General features: G+C 41.2%; 1 protein-coding gene across 3 annotated transcripts in view; it reads left to right on the top strand.

Annotated features, from left to right (window-relative positions):
* LOC310869793 (serine/threonine-protein kinase LMTK1-like) overlaps positions 1–17,347 on the top strand; it is a 62,753-nt gene that overhangs the window by 1,141 nt on the left and 44,265 nt on the right. The window lies entirely within an intron of this gene.

The raw sequence follows: 17,347 nt of genomic DNA, 5'->3' as shown, positions 1-17,347 counted from the left end.
GTACAGTACATGGAGTCCAGCAGCATATTGCTGTTGTATAGGCCCAGAATCCAGTGTGTTCTTCAGCCTTTGCCTGTCATTATGGTGATTTGGGCAATGGTTAATTAGGCGCTAGCTGTGCAGCTGTTGACAGCAGTCATGTGCCTTATTTTAAAAGTTGTGGACAAAAACCCTCTAAATAAATATACCACCTGGCACCTACATAACCACAATGTCAACGGCCATTTTAAATCATCAGCTTCTGTTTGCAGATATATAATTCAAGTATATCAGTCTATTGCAGCATATAACAACAGGGTAATGATTTGTGGCTGCATTGGATCTGCATTAGTTCAGCAGCACGTACACCCCTGCAGCTGTGTATTTGTATGAGTGTGTAATGTGTAGGCCTATATGTATGCGCACGCGTGTATGTAGTATGCATGCATAAAGGGTGTGAAGGAGTGTGCAGGTGTGATGGCTGGCTGCTGTATGTTTGGGCATAATGCACAGATGCTGGATGTGCAGATCATGACCAAAAACCCTGCTGAAGGAATGACCCTCTTTCTCTCTGGTTCTTTCAGCTGACAGTTGTGTTATCTGTAGTCATTTATCATATTCAGACTTGGTGAAAAAATGTGCCCAGTGAGTGCAGAGCCATCATCATCATGCTGGGCCGGAGAACCCACTTGCTGACTGACTGCAGTACCAAGGGGCCATGGCGGAGTTACAAGGGACTGCTGTGTAGACAGCCTTTGTAAAGGGGCTTGAATTGGAACAAAATGAATAACTGGGTCCAAGTGCAAGAAAGGACTGAGAGTGTCCCTGCACTGTGCTGCTGAGCATACAAATGATACAGTCAAGCTTTCAAGCTCAATCTGCTCTCTCCACACACTCTGTGAGGCTTGAGGGCTTTCTCTGCAACAATAATTTTAGTTTTTGCACATTTCAAAGAAGTTCATCTTAATGGCATTTAGGGTGCATTTGCTGGTTCAGAAGTGATATCAATAACTTTAGATGTAAAAACAAAAATCCAGAAACTGCAGAAGTCTATTTCCTTGTCAATACAGAGGACATTGATAAGATAACCTATGCTATCACATGATAGCAGTGTCTCGTTTGTGAGGTGTCTTGCATTGTATTATCTTAATCTTAACTACTACTAAGCACATGGTGTTGGGCCTTAATCTTCTCTCTGTGAAGTCATCCATGTCTATTATGGTCTTTAACAATGTATATTTGAGTCAGTTAGTTTCTCTTCATTTCTTTTACAGGGACGTTTAGAGAGACAGAACTGCGAGAAAATAATTGCGAAAACAAAGCCCAACAAGCACTCCACATTAGGTGAATGGTCTTATAGGTGTGAGGTTCAATGGTACAAATGGGAATAAAGAAATGGCCAGCACGCAAGAAATGTCCTTTTCACATGGTTTATTTACCTCTGACGGACAGCGGATGCGTTTTCGGCCTGACGGGCCTTCCTCAGCGTTGTCAGAGACAGAACTGCACCATGGATTTTGTGATTACTGTATGTGGGCAACATACTACACGGGTCGGTAACACTTTACAATAACGACCTGTTATAAAGCATTTATAAACATTAATAAGCAGTTTGTAGATGAGTAATAATCATGAACAGACTGTTTGTTGACATCCGTAAATGTTTACCTAAACATTTATAACTATGTGAATAGTTTACTACTTACTAATACCTTACTAATAACGTATAAATGATGTTTAAACATAGTTATAAATGTTTAGGTAAACATTTACGGATGTCAACAATGATTGTTCATGATTATTACTCATCTACAAACATCTATACATGTTTATAAATGCTTTATAACAGGTCGTTATTGTAAAGTGTTACCCACAGGTCTCCTACCTGTATACACCATGTACTACTAATGATGATGATATATCTTTGGAAGAAAGATGCATATTTCTTAAATGCAATGGCCAAAGAAGTTCAGTGCAAGCAGAAGATAATGTAACCTCAGCATGGCAATTTAATTGTATAACTAATAAAAATGGACTTGATACCAACTATATTAGTAATACATAATGCTAATAAAAACACTTAATACTTCCTAAGGTAATATGAGCATCAAATCAATATTTTAAATACTTTTTTATTAGTATATGCATTCCATATATTCCATAGGGCTGGACCACACACACACACACACACACACACACACACACACACACACACACACACACACACACACACACAGTTGAGTGAAAGATTAACTATTTCTGACAGAGAGTCAGGTGTGAACTGGCAAATGTTATAATTTCATTGACTTGTGTGTAGTGTGGTATTTGATGTCCTGCTCATAACAACACATCATACTTTAGTTTACGTAAGGGTGCATTCTGTAATACACTCACCCAGGGTGCTCTCCAGCTCTGGGAACACTCAGAGCACACAATGCTCTTAACCCATTCTGACCTGAGATCAGATTCATACAAGGTTTCCGCCGGACACACACTGGTCTGATTAACCCATTCTGACCTGAGATCAGATTCTAAAAATTTCAGTCGCTCTTCGATTTTTCAAAAATAGCAGACCTACAAGCTCGTATCGCGCCACTCGGTGGCGCGATATGAGCTTGTAGATCTGCTATTTTTAAATAGCTAAAGCATAACATGATGCTGACACCAAAATGGGTGCACGGTCAGAATGGGTTAATGAAAAGCCGGGTTGCCCAAGCGTCTGAACAATGGCGGAGGAATTTGTTACAAGATGCAATGGTTGCGGCTTGTTTATTACTCTGGTCTAGTCAGTATTCAACACACATGTCTATTACTCTAGTCTAGTCAGTATTCAACATGCATCTACGTGTAACAAAATCGTGTAATAATCATGTTTATACAGGGATGAATTCTCGTTCATTCAGAATCAACTATAGTGTCACATCACAGATTTTCAAGTAAAAAAGTGGGTGGAATTTGTTTTTGTGCATAGTTCCCATCTTGTCATTTTTTCCAAGGAAAACAAGAAAGGGAAGAAGGGGGGGGGGGGGGGGTAAGGAGATCAAGGTAGCAAAGAAGAAAGTTTGAGCCCTTTTACCACAAAAAGTACAAGTAAAGGGTTTCAGATAATCTAAAAGCTTGTTTCACAAACAGCGTAGCCCTTTTGTTTCTCTTTGCTTATTTACAGGCTGTACAGATGTACAACCAAGGGGTCTCTTTCATTTGAATTAAGTTTGTAAAAAACAAATGAAACTAGAAAAAGTGCCCTTCTGGGCACAGGTCTCCACCAGGATAGGAATGTAGGACATTGCAGCTTGCCTTCATCTGGTGGTTGGATAATAGGGCAACAAAAGTAAATTATCCACAGATCCGTGCAGTTAGAGGTAAAAACACTTTTCGGCCAGTTATAGCGCCACCTTGAGGCTGAGTTGAAATTGTTCATGTGGCATTTCGTCCTCGGCCTAGTGGGAATGTGCGTGCACAATTTCACGGAAATCACGCGATGTGTTCATGATTTGCAGCATTTTGTTTGAAACTGAGCACTCCTGTGAACTTTGGAAGCCAATCTTAACCAATCAGGATGGAGTCTGAGAAATCTGAAAGACCGGTTTCGTTGAATGGCTCTAGAGAGACTGTGTACCAATTTGCGTGATGTTTGGACAAAATCTGTAGGTGTACTGTGCAAAAACTTGTTTTGCACAAAGCGGCCTCCTGGTGGCGCTATAACAGGCCGTTCTGGAAAGTTTGGGGCAGAGGTTCATCGTTGGCATCCAGGGAGTGTGTGTGCAAAATTTGGCATCGACCGGGTTAACGGTGCCGGAGATTAGCTGCTCACGGACACACACACGGACGGACACACGGACGGACACACGGACGGACTGACGGAGTGCAAAACATACTCTCCCCCCATGCCTTCGGCCTGGTGGAGACAAAAAGGGATAAAAAGGGAAGCTCCGCACACTCATATCTGTGCACAATCAATGTATTTATTTTGCAAGCTTTCGGTCTACTGACCTTATTCCATCATGCCTGAAGAAGGCCTGATCTTTCATTTGAATTAAGTTTAAAACATTAATATGGCAATGTTAGTTAATGAGCATCTACTCTGACCGTCTGTAAAGTATCAGAGCCAGTTGGTGATGAGATTAGAATCAGTTACCTAGGCCTACTAGGCAATGGGAGGGTGTGATGAGGAGCTTTTTGTGTTGTTGGAGTACTGTTCAAGTCTACATGCAGAATGTGTACACTGTCGGGTTCAGTGGCTTGGTCAATGGCACTTCAACACTAAGCCAGGAGGAGCCAGGGTCCAGGGATCGAACTGGAAAGATTCCCAAATGGCCACTCTACCCTATGAACCACTGCCACCAGCCAATCACTCAAGGCAGCATTTTTCATATTACAGCATACATTCATTGAAATCCTCATACATTATCGCTAGGCTGAAAGAAGAGATACCACTTTTCCCACTTTTTATAGAACTTATCCTCTTGTAGTCTACGTATGAATGTTAGTTTTTCCATAACATACAGTTCCTCAGTAATGTCCATCCAATGTTCTTTCGTTGGTGGGTCCTGTTGGTACCAGCGTTGTGTGATCGCTTTCGTACTTGTGGAGACGGCACATTTTAAGTAGGGATTGGTGCACAGAGTTGTATTTTGTCCAGCGAGGCATAGGCAATACGTATTGATTTAATAAAACCCAGAACCCAGAAATTAAATAACGAGATTTGAACTGAACCATGTCTTAAAAATGTAGGTCTGAACCTCACTGTGGATTTGGATAATCTTTTACCATAATGACTAACACTTCAGATGAGATCCAATAGCAGATACTGTAAAGATGCTCAATCTTTAATAACATAATAACATATTTCATATTTGCGTCCTTTGTTTAACCGCAAACGCGCTCGTGCGCACACACACGCGCACACACACACACACACACACACACACACAAAATTGGTCTGTGGACAGGAGAACAATTTTATAAGCCCTTAGGGGGAACAAATTAGGCTGTAGCAGCATAGTACATAATCCTGCCTATGTTGGCATTCACGTGCCATGGCCAGTAAAGTCACCTGTGTGTGATCCAGATTTCAGCACCACAGACAGAGACGTCAGACAACAATTTGAGTACCTGACTGCTTGCGGCTTCAGGACTATGGAGAGTTCTAATGCCAGAGGTTTAGGAGAGGTGTGAGAGCACACAGACCATTATTTGAGAAAATGTGAAATGTGGCGCTCGTGCGTGTGGTTGAATGACACAGGCTCGCAAGTAAAGTACAACCGCTGCTGACTATTCCATTATTCATCTCTCCATGTATTACAGCAAGCACTTCTGTTGCATAAGTCTGACTCTGGGGCAGCTGAAATGGCAATGGAGTGGGTTCACCACTTCACCCAGTCAGGGGGAAACATTTGACATATCCCTTTTCCCTTCTGTACTGCACATGTATTTTTAGGTGATCCGTATGTAGTCTATCACAATACTTTGTACTCTCTCTTTATCTTTTAAAAGACTGCTTGGTATTTATAATAGAACACATTGTTCTAGCCTTTAGGTTTGTGTCACAAAAGGTGTGTCTGTCTATTCTAGACTTCCTCACCCCATGGTCACATTATATTTTGATATTCTGCATGTCGGATATCATCTCAGTTGCTTGACTATTGAGTGTATAGTGAATTTTGTGACTATTGAGTGTATAGTGAATTTTGTGACTATTGAGTGTATAGTGAATTTTGTGAAATGTATGAAAGCATTCAGCCATCACTGTGCAATTATTTCAGCCCAGATACCACTGGTTCCCCAGGGCTCCTTGTGGCCTTCATGCAACACACACACACACACACACACACACACACACACACACACACACACACACACACACACACACACACACACTACATTTCACGTCTGTAAAGGTGCATTCACAGCAGGCTCAACTGAATATATTTTGGAGCGATACAATTAAATAATAATATTATTTAATTGTATCGCTCCAAAAGATATTATGTCGATTTGATGGTAGGTACTGTACATGATGGATGATGGTCCTGATATGTCAGGAGTCCAGTCTTTTCCCATTTGCCCGTTTGCAATGCCAGAGAAGCTTGCAGCTCACATTGGGAAAGCAAAAATAGATAGGTAAGACATTCTCACACATTTTTAACCACATCAGGTGGTCTAAAGAAGAAGAGAAGACTCTAGAGCAGTGGTTCTCAATATTTGCAGGCTGTGACCCCCAAAATAATCATATTTGAACTGGGGACCACCTACCCTGATAAGCCGTTGGGGCATTACATTTTGTTTGACTCAGTCTCGGTTCCACAGATATAATTTTGGGAAAATGGCAGATCTACAGATCCGTCTATTTTCACAAAGTTCTTATATTATTTTGACATTGGCCAATTGATTGACCAGTGTTATAGTATACTGTTTATTACTTTTGATGAAGTGGTGGTCTTTTACTTTAAACCTTTCTGTTTTGGGGTATTAAAAAGGTCTTAAAAAGTCCTTACATTTTCACTTAACTGTCATCTGGAGACCCCACTTGATTTTGGGGGACCCTGGAGGTCCCAACTTACAGGGTGAGAACCACTGGTCTAGAGCAGGGGTCCTCAACCTTTTTGGCTGGGGACCGCCGGAAACCATGTCTCGTGTACTATGGTATGTGTGTTTTTTAATAATCTGGGGCCCGCCCAAAATTATTTGACGACCCCCAGGTTGAGAACCCCTGGTCTAGCGGAGTAAAGTTGAGTCCTTAAAGTACAATGTTCTCAACCTGAACACCTCCGTTCATTGATCTGTAGGTTGATTCATTGATCTGTAGGTTGATTCATTGATCTGTAGGTTGATTCATTGATCTGTAGGTTGATTCATTGATCTGTAGGTTGATTCATTGATCTGTAGATTGATTCATTGATCTGTAGATTGATTCATTGATCTGTAGGTTGATTCATTGATCTGTAGGTTGATTCATTGATCTGTAGGTTGATTCATTGATCTGTAGGTTGATTCATTGATCTGTAGGTTGGCTGTCCATTGATCTGTAGGTTGATTCATTGATCTGTAGATTGATTCATTGATCTGTAGATTGATTCATTGATCTGTAGGTTGATTCATTGATCTGTAGGTTGATTCATTGATCTGTAGGTTGGCTGTCATTGATCTGTAGGTTGGCTGTCATTGATCTGTAGATTGATTCATTGATCTGTAGGTTGGCTGTCATTGATCTGTAGGTTGATTAATTGATCTGTAGGTTGGCTGTCATTGATCTGTAGGTTGGCTGTCATTGATCTGTAGGTTGGCTGTCATTGATCTGTAGGTTGATTCATTGATCTGTAGGTTGGCTGTCATTGATCTGTAGGTTGGCTGTCATTGATCTGTAGGTTGGCTGTCATTGATCTGTAGGTTGATTCATTGATCTGTAGGTTGGCTGTCATTGATCTGTAGGTTGGCTGTCATTGATCTGTAGGTTGGCTGTCATTGATCTGTAGGTTGATTCATTGATCTGTAGGTTGATTCATTGATCTGTAGGTTGGCTGTCATTGATCTGTAGGTTGGCTGTCATTGATCTGTAGGTTGATTCATTGATCTGTAGGTTGATTCATTGATCTGTAGGTTGGCTGTCATTGATCTGTAGGTTGGCTGTCATTGATCTGTAGGTTGATTCATTGATCTGTAGGTTGGCTGTCATTGATCTGTAGGTTGGCTGTCATTGATCTGTAGGTTGGCTGTCATTGCCTTGGAATTAATTGAAAGGCTAGCCAACCGTGCCAGCGGCGATGCAGGGAAGACGGAGGTAGACGTTTGAGTCAGTGTTCCCTTCCTGCTCGCAGCCTTCCCTCTCCCCGAACGCAGAGAGACGACAGCCCTGTAATTTGGGTCCACACAGGTCTCCTGGGCTTCCACTCCTAGTTAATGACGGTTATCATGTCTCTCTGCAGGCCCTGGCATCGTTTTGCCATAATATCTGCACTCAGACATAGAAAGCACGGCTGGATGGATGGATGGATGGATGGATGGATGGATGGATGGCTGGATGGATGGATGGATGGATGGCTGGATGGGTGGTGGGAGTACAACACCCTGTTCTTATTCTGCTGTCTCTCTACCCCCTCTGCAGTCACCAGAAAACGCTGACATGATAGCATAACACAGTAACAAAATGTATTGTGCATGCACCTTTCAGCACCTTTCCAAAAAGCAAAGCATGGAAAAGTTGGTTTATTTCCATAATTACATACAAAAAGTTTAACTTTCATAGATTATAGATTCAGTGCACACAACGTAAATTATTTGTTTATCTTTACACAAGTTTGGCTTCCAGCTCATAAAACGCACTAAAACAGAATTTCAAAAAATGTATGTGAAGAAATCACCATTTCCTCCTCAGTTTTTGCAGAGAATTAATGTTTTAATCTGAATGCCACATTAAGAAATTAGGATCACATAAAATCTTTCAAAACAGAAATGTCAATCTTCAATACTTGGTTGGGAATCCCTTTGCCTTATCATCACTGCCTCGATACGCTGTGGCATTGAGGCAATCAGCCTGTGGCATTGCCTGGGAGTTATGGAAGCCCAGGTTTCCTTGATGCTTGCTATCAGCTCTTTGTTTTTGGGTCTTGTGCCCCTCATTTATCTCTTGACAATACCCCATAGATTCTCAATGGGGTTTAGGTCCGGTGAGTTGGCAGGCCAGTCAAGCACTGTGATGGCATGGGCATCAAGCCAGGTTGTGGTGCGTCTGGAGGTATGGGCAAGGGCCAGGTCCTCCTTTCCGATGAACGTACTGTAAAGTGTGCATTTCGTTTGGGAATCAGGGTCCAAGGGTTTGGAGGAAGACGGGTGACGAACAGAATCCAAGCTGCGTGAGTCCAGTGCAGGTGTTGGTAAACTCTGCTTTCTTAAATCCAAGGTCACCGCAACAGTCTACCAGAATGTTTTAGAGGGCTTCATGATTCCTTCTGCTGAGGATCTGTATGGAGATGCAGATTTCATCTTCCAGCAGGACCTGGCCCTTGCCCATCACAGTGCTTGACTGGCCAGCCAACTCGCCGCCTTCGCCGGACCTAAACCCCATTGAGAAAAGTTAGCTTAAGTTGTGGCAAATCTGCAAAAAAAAAAGCTTACCACTAGCTTTCTTCACAAATGTGTTCATAAAGGTGTCTACTATCACAGAAAAAATCGTTCCAACCCAACTCCCTTGGGAAACTTTGTGACAGCTGCTGAAAGTTGGGGTACCATTATCAACCAATATAAGGCAAAGAATTCCAAATTTCATTATACTTTAAGTAGCATGTGACATGTCAAACTAGGGGGTGTTGATGATGCTGAATCCATTCCAAGCATGAGTTTTGCACGAAAATACTCCTTGGACTAAATTCGGCCATAGCCACTTGCCCAAATGTGCCCAAATGTGGTGACCTCATCACATTTGTGATGACGGCTATGGGCATTTTTAGGCAAAAGAGTGTGTTTTGTGCAAAACTAATGCTTGCAATGGATTCAGAATCTTGAAAACCTCCTAGTTTGACATGTCACATGCTACTTAAAGTATAATGAAATTTGGAATTCTTTGCCTTATATTGGTTGATAATGGTACCCCAACTTTCAGCAGCTGTCGCAAAGTTTCCCAAGGGAGTTTTGGAACACATTTGTCTGTGATAGTAGACTTTATGAACACATTTGTCTGTGATAGTAGACTTTATGAACACATTTGTGAAGAAAGCTAGTGGTAAGCATTTTTTTGGCAGAATTGCCACAACTTAAGCTAACTTTACCTAACTAAAGTACCATATTTTAATTGATTTGATGTGATCCTAATTTCTTAATGTGGCATTCAGATTTAAACATTCATGCTCTGCAAAAACGTAGTAAATGGTAGGGCTGTCCCCGACTAAGGATTTGTATAGTCGACTGATAGATGAATAAATTTGCTGTTAGTCGACTAATAGGTCCCCCACAGACCTAGTGGAATAATACAATATTTTGGTATACTTTTGTAAATATTGTTTATTTTTTATTTTTTTATGAACATCGACTAAGAGGTGGTCAGTCGACTGAGACCCGTTCCGATCGATTAGTCGACTATTCGACTAATCGACTAGTCGACTATTCGACTAATCGAGGTCAGCCCTAGTAAATGGTGATTTCTTCACAGTATTCTGTTTTAGTGGGTTTTATGAGCTGGAAGCCAAAATTGTGTAAAGATGAACAAAGAAATACTTGAAATCATTTACGTTGTGTGCACTGAATCTATAATCTATGAAAGTTACATTTTTTGAATGGAATTATGGAAAAAACATTTTTGGAAAGGTGCTGTACATGCTAGTGGGGTAACAGTTAATCGCACTAATCAATTTAATAAATGATACGTTGTACAACGATGTATAAAACGGCTTAAATGGTTAATCAGACTAAATGATTTACCTTAGTTTAGTTGTTAATTCATTGATATAAATGAATGTGCTTCAAGGTGGTTTGAGTGTGTGTGTGTGTGTGTGTGTGTGTGTGTGTGTGTGTGTGTGTGTGTTCCTCTAAGTAATGGCCGTTGCTCTTTTTTTCTCCTGTCCATTGGCATTTCTTAATTTGTCCTTCTGCAAAACCATGGGATTTCCTCCCTGCCTGCCTGGCCTCTGACAGAGATAGGCTGTCAAAAGGCATTCCTCTCTGAGCGTAGAGGAGTTCTCCTTCAATGCAGCAGCAGCAGTGTTGCCAGATGATTTTGCGAGAGAAATAACCAGGTCTCTGAAAACAAGCAAAACTAGAAAATTCGCAATTTAAAAAAATTGCAGAGTGTGGTTGCCGCAGTGGCTTACATATGCCCCTCCCACTAGTATTGCCAGCCAATTACAATTTCAAGTCACGCCTTAGATCATGCATAAGTAATTCGGAGGGGATTTAACCCCCGAAATTCATGTTTTTGCGACAAACGGTTACATTTCTCGCATTTGCGGCGCCCCCTATGGATGAAAATGGAATTGCTTTTAGAACTTGGTTGATTGAACCACCCCGGACCTGTGATTGAAATTTGGGATGGATTGGACATTCCGTTCGTGATTTATGGCATTTTTTGTGATATAGGCCCCTCCTACTAACTTCGGAAGACGATTACGGCCGAACGATACGCACTTTCAAAATTCTGCGGCTCAGTTTTAATTGGATGGGTCCAGAGATCACGTGTGCCGATTTCTGTGAGATTTGAACGAAATCTGTAGGAGGAAAAGCAAAAAGTGTGTTTTGGACAAAATTCAAAATGGCGGAAAATCTATCATGGCGGAAATGGGCGTGGATCCAGGGAAAAATAATTTTGATTTTACGACCTACGGTTCAAGAGTTATAAGCCAAAAGGTAAAGTGGGCTGTTATAACAAGCAAAAAGAAGCGACTATATACAGTAGGTCACATCAGCACCGTGTAGTTTATATTTGAAAATAGCGATCTAAAACAAGTTGCGTTGTGAGCTTGTAGATCTGCTATTTTCAAAACAATGTGCAAATAAAATGTGGAATATTTAGGCGATTTTTTTAAACATTAAAATCCCTGGCATCAAACATTCTCAGATGGGGATTATGGACAAATACTAATGCATTTGTCCATAATCCCCAGAACAGTGGTTCTCAAATTTAAACTGGCGGTCCATGACATGAAAACATTTGAGAACCACTGTTATTTGGAAGCAAGCTCAGATAAAGCAACTACACAAACGAGGCAATAAAAAACCTCCGGAACTACCAATATTTACATATATTACATATATTTTATAATCTGCTAAATCGATTTGTCTGATCATCCTGTATTTTATTTCATTGTACAATGGCGGCGTACACTATCGTAAAATTTTAAGCGTTTGAAATAATCTCTAACATGATAATTTGAAGTCGAAGAAGGGATTGACAGCAGCTCAGACAGTTTAAGCCTTTTTTATTCAGGCGCTAGCGCTGGTAGACTCCCTTTGATTATTTCAAGTCATAACGTCCAGCCTACTTGCTGCTGACCTCCTGAAACACCAACATGTTGCAAAAAATAGGTTAAAAAGCAGTTTAGTTCAACCACACTGTTGCTGGAAATTAGTTTTAAGTATTAATTTAACTCCAAGTTTAGTTTATGAAGACAGGCAGGTAGGTCACTGGATTCCTGCAAGCTCTGCATGTGCTGTATTTATTATTTTGTTTTGTGCTGTATGTGTACAGTACTGGAAGGGTGTGTGTGTGTGTGTGTGTGGGGGGGGGGGGGGGGTCATCTTTCACAATCAGCAATCCATAACGTTGCTATACATGTAGTATATACAGTAAGTAATAGGACCTAATGCTACTTTGATGAGGTTTGTATGGGTGACATCCAGCTGTCCATGCACCTGGACGACATGAATGACAGAACAATGTGGTTTTAGTAAACCCACTTGGTCTCTGGAGGACATACATACTGTACATGTGCCCACTCCTGTAGTCCAATCATCCATGGGAGAGTTTACTGGTCAGTTACATAACGGATGTCCCTGGTTGTTTATAAGAATGTGTCCCTCCCCTTCCCCCACTGCACACACACACACACACACACACACACACACACACACACACACACACACACACACACACACACACACACACACACACACACACACACACACACACACACACACACACACACACACACACACACACACACACACACACACACACACACACACACACAGTCTTTCTCGAGGGGATTTCATTGCTGTGGTGTTTAGTTTGGCAAAATTCCTACCCTGCAGAACTGTCGGCACCTGGTCTCTGGGTCAAAAAGGGGAAGTTGCATGTGTGGGCGTGTTTGTGTGTGTGTGTGCGTGTGCGTGTGTGTGCGTGTGCGTGTGCGTGCGTGCGCGCGTGCAGGCGTATGGGTTTTTCATTATAGTACAGTGACCATTTTCAAATCCTACATGGAAATTGGCTTAAGGGAGGACCGCGCGTCACGCACATACCCTCTATATATATATATATATATATATATATATATATATATATATACACTGTAGAATGGAATTCAGACTCCTAGGCTTTATAAAGTTATGTTTGTGTGCACGTATTTTTGCATGACTGTGTGTTGAAGTTTGGTCTGAATCTTAGCCCATAGCACTTGCCATAACCTCGACCTCCTACAGGCATAGGCTCAACGTATGTAACTTAAATAGCACTTTATGTAGACATAGCACTCTATAGTGTATATTGTATTGTATATTTATATTGTTCCTTAGATAGATATTCCACTGTTAGGTTCTTAAGCTTACGTATGATTCATTTATTTTGCTTACTGTAAATCGCTCTGGATTAAGAGCGTCTGCTAAAAGCCTGAATTGTAAATTGACTAAAGACTAAGTCGACTAATGTTTTTGATATTTAGTCGACTAAGACTAGACTAAGGCTAGAATCCCCTTTGCACGAAGATTGTTGGGGACCTGAAGGAGTCAACGAAATAATTTCTGCCTTAAATTCGAGCGTGGGCGTGCGCTCATGTCGGCACGGTATTTATGAAGTTATTGTAAATAGCTGATTCTGGCGTAAATTTGGTCGCAGCTTTGATAAATGTCACGGTTGAAAGCGACCGTCATTTAAATAACACACCCTTAAATATTCTCAAAACGCTGATTTTACGACAACCGGAATCCGACCAAACAAACCTGTTGAAATCCAATAAGAAAAGAGGTTCCCCCTCTCGCCTCGTTTGCCTGCACATGCACGCACGCACGCACGCACGCATGCACCTATGCACACACGCATGCATCTATGCACACACGCATGCATCTATGCACACACGCATGCATCTATGCAAGTGCATGTGCATTTTGGCACAAAATAAATGCCAGTATAGGATTATTCCGTGAGGCCACAACCTTTGTCAACTTTGTCAAGTACACACTAACCCCAAGCGTTTAGGTTATAAACAGTTGTAAACACATATTTGTAACACTTTTTAAACGTGTCACAGTGTTTAGATTATAAACAGAAGAACATGTTTAATCCCTGTAACACTTTTTAAACACATAAACGTGTTTAGTTTTTACAATCAAAGTCAGTCATATTATAGGTGTTTAGAATTCAAACACTAGGTGTTCTCGTGAGGTGTTTGAGTGAACTCGTGTTCTACTGTATTTTATGACCATTAATAAACATTTGGCATTATATTATTACACACATGGTGTTTAGGTTTAAACGCGTCACATGTTCCAGGGATTTACAGTGTAACCCAAGCGTTTAGGTTATAAACTGTTTTAAACACATATTTGTAACACTTTTTAAACGTGTCACAGTGTTTAGATTATGAACAGAAGATCATGTTTAATCGTATTTTATGACCATTCATAAACATTTGGCATTTTATTATTACACACATGGTGTTTAGGTTTAAACGCGTCACATGTTCCAGGGATTTACAGTGTTATATGTGAGGTAGATAATGATGAGTAGGCTCCATGAATCGCACACACATCGACGCATGAATGGGATATGTTTGTAGGACGCATGAATGGGATATGTTTGTAGGACGCATGAATGGGATATGTTTGTAGGACGCATGAATGGGATATGTTTGTAGGACGCATGAATGGGATATGTTTGTAGGACGCATGAATGGGATATGTTTGTAGGACGCATGAATGGGATACGTTTGTAGGACGCATGAATGGGATATGTTTGTAGGACGCATGAATGGGATATGTTTGTAGGACGCATGAATGGGATATGTTTGTAGGACGCATGAATGGGATATGTTTGTAGGACGCATGAATGGGATATGTTTGTAGGACGCATGAATGGGATATGTTTGTAGGACGCATGAATGGGATATGTTTGTAGGACGCATGAATGGGATATGTTTGTAGGACGCATGAATGGGATATGTTTGTAGGACGCATGAATGGGATATGTTTGTAGGCGACCGTATTATTAATTGTACCCATTCGTGCGCAGTGCACGTTAAAGAAGTAATGTAGGTAGACGATCCCCGTGAGACTGCTGTGAGGGAGTGATGCCACATTAATGAGATAGCCTGGCAAGGCAGTCATAATCAACGTTTATGGAGTGATTGATGAATGCATTTCTAAACATAATGGATAAAGGCTGGGTGGGATGCATAAAGGTCCATGAAAAGATTTAAACAGCGGTGCCCACCGCAGTCCCGACTCCCGAAAATTATCTCGCACTTATTTAAATTGGTGAATGATTAAGCCCCTAACGCCTATGCCATTGCAAATAGGCAAGCTACACTTGAAAATAAAATAGGGGTGAACGTCCATTTATGCCAAAATAAAAATGTTATATTATAACAGTCCACACATGTCACTGTGTGGTCAAAATCATCTCATATTTTTTAACAGAGCCATAAAGCACTGTTTGATTAAGCATCTAAACTTGTAACATTGTAGACATGTTATATTGTTTTCAATTGCTTGTACAGTTGGAAATCTACCAATTTTTTTCACATGCATGTGTAATATTTATTGGTTTTATAGCTATATATTTTAGGAGTGAATACATATGTTTAGATGCCTTTCAGCTGGTCAGACAATGCTTCTCCGCTTGTCTATACGACAGAAAATTGGTGCAGACAAAGCCAACGACAGCTCCCGAACTAACGTGAGTTTTGGCGAGGGTATGTCAACGTTTAAAGTCACGCTGGATTGATAAATGCTGAATGCTGGAATGCATATTGTTGTTTTTATTTCATCATTTCCAACAATTTTTGTTTTGTCTTTACAGAATATTTAGACACTTTTACAGAGTGCAACTCTTTCAGAATTTTTCTGAATTACAAAGTAGAGAGTATCTGCACATAACACATCCTTATCACTTAAGTGCGTGTAAAGCGACACACAAACAAACAAACAACCACACAACCACACACACACACACACACACACACACACACACACACACACACACACACACACACACACACACACACACACACACACACACACACACACACACACACACACACACACACACACACACACACACACACACACACACACACACACACTTGGCATATTGTACAACTGCTTTCATCCTTCTAATTACTGAGTGTGAGTGTGAGTGTGAGTGTGTGTGTGTGTATGCCCCCGACCTTAGCCAGAATACCCTGATGTAACAAGTGCATAAATAATGTATGGATTACAACCATTTTGGGGTAATGTGTTCAATACTCTATCTAATATTTTACAGCGAGACCTAGACCCCCTAATAGCTCTCCTTGGCACAGCTGGAGAGGATGACCTCCCTTTGATGCATTTTATCTGCTCTGATTATTTTCATGCTTTTTTCCTTTTATTTTCCATTTTTAATTTTGCGATTGTACCTTCCAACTATCCTGTCCTGGGGTGGGATAGGGGAATGAGGATGTTAGTTTATTTTCATATATCTTCTGTGTCACCAGCTGTTATGTCCCCAACAGGTGGTCTAGGGCAGTGGTTTTCAACCTTTTTTCATACCAAGGCACATTAATTATTCGGCATTTGATCCATGGACCACCATTTGATGACATTTAGACCTCTCACACACAAAGCTAAAGCCAAAGCTTGTCGTTGGATAAGATTTTGTCCACAATTCCATGCTGTATTGATGTTGGTACCATTAGGAGAGATAACAGGCAAACGTTGATCAAAATAAAATAAACATCATTCAGTGGAATCAGAGTGTGCCAAGGTTGGCCTCCGGCTGAATGCCAAGAAAACTGAAGTTATCACCTATAACATCACATCAGAGCATCCACCTCTGACAACAACAGGAGGCACTGCTTTGAAGGAAGTCAAGGACTTCAAGTACCTGCAGGGCTCATGGGTCAACTCAACCGAACAAGACCTGAAAGTGAGGAAGGCACTTGCATGGACGGCCCTAAACGGCATGGCCAGTGTATGGAACTCCAACCTCCCCCGTCAAACCAAACTCAGCTTCTTCTATGCAACGGTAGAGTCTGTTCTCCTATACGGCAGTGAATGCTGGACCCTGAAGCCAACCCCGCAGAAGTCTTTTGATGGGTGCTACACCAGGATGCTGCATGCAGCACTCAACATCAGTAAGAGCACACAAATCTGTAGCCCCTTTCGGGACCCTACGTAAAACTTTTCTGATTTTTTGTTGAGTTTTACGTTGGGTCCCTGCTCACTACTGTATTTTCGTATGGAAATTCCTATTTGCGGAAGTGGAGATTCTCTCTAAAATAGGACCCGCGGCATGTGACGCCATTATTTTCCTTGAGTTATTCTGAATTCGGTAACTTTAAGTAGCTATACATCCAGCTGCGAATATCTCCTGTGGCGCGGGAGGCGTTAAGTATTTTTAATCTTTGTTTGACCGATTTGGTCGCTTTATTTCTTCTTGTTTGTTTACCGTTTATTGTACCGCCTCCCG

The sequence above is a fragment of the Protomyctophum parallelum genome (genome assembly GCF_964188405.1).
Source record: "Protomyctophum parallelum genome assembly, chromosome: 13".
NCBI lineage: Eukaryota > Metazoa > Chordata > Actinopteri > Myctophiformes > Myctophidae > Protomyctophum > Protomyctophum parallelum.
This window is presented reverse-complemented; position numbering and strand designations above follow the sequence as displayed.